The following is a 3,411-nucleotide window of genomic DNA, read 5'->3' as shown; positions in this document are numbered from 1 at the left end:
TAAGAGGCGATTACCGCCGGGCAATACTTGAAAGGTTATCGACTACGACTGCCGCTACCATTTAACATCCTCTTCTTGGGGAAAGGTAGCGCCCACTGTTCCTGGGGCGCAGATCAGGGGGCAAGTTCACCAGCAAGCCCTTGGAGATTGTTCAAAGCACAAGTTGATTCACAAATCTTTTCTTCTCAAGTCTTTTCCTCCTCTCCTTCTTGCAGCATGGCACCCACCACAGGCCAGTCTCACAGGTGAGAGACAGTAGTCCTCCATGCAGTGTTCCCTGGTCCTTCTCTTCAGGCAGAGTTTCTTCTTGGCGCAAACAGGATCTGATTTCTTAGGAGCAGGGCTCCTTCTTTGATAGCACAATTCTTTTGTTCTTTGTCGCCAGGGGGCCTGGGCCTGGCTCAGTCCAGTTTTGGAGCACTTTGTTGTGGTGACTCTGCTCTTTCCTTTCAGCAGCAGGGCAGAGACATCAGCCGCTCCACAGGGGGAGGAGCCGGCATTGTGGTGGCAGAGCACAGGTCTATTCAGAGTCAAAGGTGTACTCCTCCCACCCATCCTGGTGTAATCTCTCTACCCACCACCTGGCAGCCAGCCTGTCTCCTGGAATTCCCCAGCCCTGCTCCTTTACTGTTACTAGGCAGAACACACACACACAGCAGAGGCGGACTGAAATGGCCAGGTCAATAAATACTAACTTTCTAAAAGTAGAATTTACAAACACAGGATATTAAAATAAACTTTACTAAAATAAGTATTTTATTATTCTGAGTTAAGGCATACTAAACTTGACTTTCTACCATGCTCTCTGAGTCCACTGGGATTACAGCGTGTAGTAATTCCAGCAGCCCATTCTGGCCTATGGAGAGCAGGTAGCCTTCCATAGTGAAAAACGAAAATGGCTGTAATTCACTATTAGGACATGCCACACACATCAGGGCATGTCCTACCTTATACCTACAATGCACCCTGCCCTTGGGCCTACCAGAGGGGTGACTAATATGTAGTTAAGTGAAGGTTTGGGGACTGGCAAGTAGGTGCACTTGCACAATCAGCGCGACAGTACCAGACCGCGCGCAGGTTCTGCAGTGGCAGACCCTAGACACATTTTACTAGGCCGCTTCTGTGGGTGGCACAACCAGTGCTGCAAGCCCACCAGCAGCATTTGTATTTACAAGCCCTGGCACTCCTGGTGCACTTTACTAGGGGCTGATAGTAAACCAAATAAGCCAAACATGGACACCAATCAATGTATACACTTTTCAAAAGGGAGCACTTGTACTGTGGCACTGATTAGCAGTGGCACAGTGCCCTGAGCAGCTATCACCAACAAAACACAATGAGGCACATCAGCAAAAAGTGGAAGGGAAACTCACGCCAAGGTGCCAGGTCTAACAAAGTGTGACCATGTGCAGGGGGCAAGCGCGACTGTGTGCAGGGGCAGCGTGACTATACGCAGGAGGCAGCGTTAATGTACGCAGGGGGCAGTGTGACTGTACGCAGGAGGCAGCATGACCGGGGGCAGCGTGACTGTATGCAGGAGGCAGCGTGACTGTGCACAGGGGACAGCATGACTGTACGCAGGGGGCAGTGTGACTGTACGCAGAAGGCAGCGTGATTGTGCGCAGGGGGCAGCGCGACTGTACGCAGGAGGCAGCGTGATTGTGCCCAGGGGGCAGCGCTACTGTACACAGCAGGCAGTGTGAATGTGCGCAGGGGGCAGCGTGACTGTGCGCAGCAGGCAGCGTGACTGTGTGCAGGGGGCAGCATGACTGTACGCAGGGGGCAGCGTGATTGTGCGCAGGGGCAGTGTGACTGTATGCAGGGGGCAGCGTGATTGTGCGCAGAGGGCAGTGTGACTGTGCTCAGGGGGCAAGCGCGACTGTGTGCAGGGGCAGCATGACTGTAAGCAGGGGGCAGCGTGACTGTACGCGTTGGGCAGCATGATTGTGCACAGGGGGCAGCATGACTGAGCACAGGGGGCAGCGTGGCTGTATGCAGGGGCAGTGTGACTGTACGCATGGGGCAGCGTGACTGTGTGCAGGGGGCAGCGTGATTGTGTGCAGGGGCAATGTGACTGTACGCAGGGGGCAGTGCGACTGAGCGCAGGGTAACTGTACGCAGGGGGCAGCGTGACTGCGTGCAGCGTGACTGTGTGCAGGGGGAAGTGTGACTGTGAGCAGGGGTCAAGCGCGACTGTGTGCAGGGGCAGCATGACTGTACACAGGGGGCAGCAAGACTGTACGCGTTGGGCAGTGTGATTGTGCGCAGGGGGCAGCGTGACTGAGCGCAGAGGGCAGCGTGACTGTGCTCAGGGGACAGTGTGATTGTGCGCAGGGGGCAGCGCGTCTGTGCGCAGGGGGCAGCGTGATTGTGTGCAGGGGGCAGCGTGACTGTGCGCAGGGGGCAAGTGCGACTGTGTGCAAGGAACAAGCTTGATGGTGCGCAGGGGGCAGTGCGACTGTGCGCAGGGGGCAAGCACGACTGTGTGCAGGGGGCAGCGTGATTGTGCACAGGGGGCAGCGTGGCTGTACGCAGAGGGCAGTGTGACTGTACGCATGGGGCAGCGTGACTGTACGCATGGGGCAGCGTAACTGTACACAGGGGCAGCGTGAAAGTATGCAGGGTGCAGCGCAACCAAGTGCAGGGGCAGCGTGACTGTACGCAGGGGGCAGCGTGACTGTATGCAGGGAGCAGCGCGACTGTGCATGGGGCAGTGTGACTGTGCGCAGGGGGCAAGCACTAATGTGTGCAGGGGCAAGTGCGACTGTGTGCAGGGGCAGCGTGTCTGTATGCAGGGGGCAGCATTACTGTACGCAGGGGGCAGCGTGATTGTGCGCAGGGGGCAGTGTGACTGTATGCAGGGGGCAGCGTGATTGTGCGCAGAGGGCTGTGTGACTGTGCTCAGGGGGCAAGCGTGACTGTGTGCAGGGGCAGCATGACTGTACGCAGGGGGCAGCGTGACTGTACGCGTTGGGCAGCATGATTGTGCGCAGGGGGCAGCATGACTGAGCGCAGGGGGCAGCGTGGCTGTATGCAGGGGGCAGTGTGACTGTACGCATGGGGCAGCGTGACTGTGTGCAGGGGGCAGCGTGATTGTGTGCAGGGGCAACGTGACTGTACGCAGGGGGCAGCGTGATTGTGGGCAGGGGGCAGTGCGACTGAGCGCAGGGTAACTGTACGCAGGGGGCAGCGCGACTGCGTGCAGCGTGACTGTGTGCAGGGGGAAGTGTGACTGTGAGCAGGGGTCAAGCGCGACTGTGTGCAGGGGCAGCATGACTGTACACAGGGGGCAGCAAGACTGTACGCGTTGGGCAGTGTGATTGTGCGCAGGGGGCAGCGTGACTGAGCGCAGAGGGCAGCGTGACTGTGCTCAGGGGACAGTGTGATTGTGCGCAGGGGGCAGCGCGTCTG

Source organism: Triturus cristatus, chromosome 1_1, assembly GCF_964204655.1.
Source record: "Triturus cristatus chromosome 1_1, aTriCri1.1, whole genome shotgun sequence".
Lineage (NCBI taxonomy): Eukaryota > Metazoa > Chordata > Amphibia > Caudata > Salamandridae > Triturus > Triturus cristatus.
The sequence above is the reverse complement of the archived record's forward strand: the minus strand, read 5'-3'. Positions refer to the sequence as shown.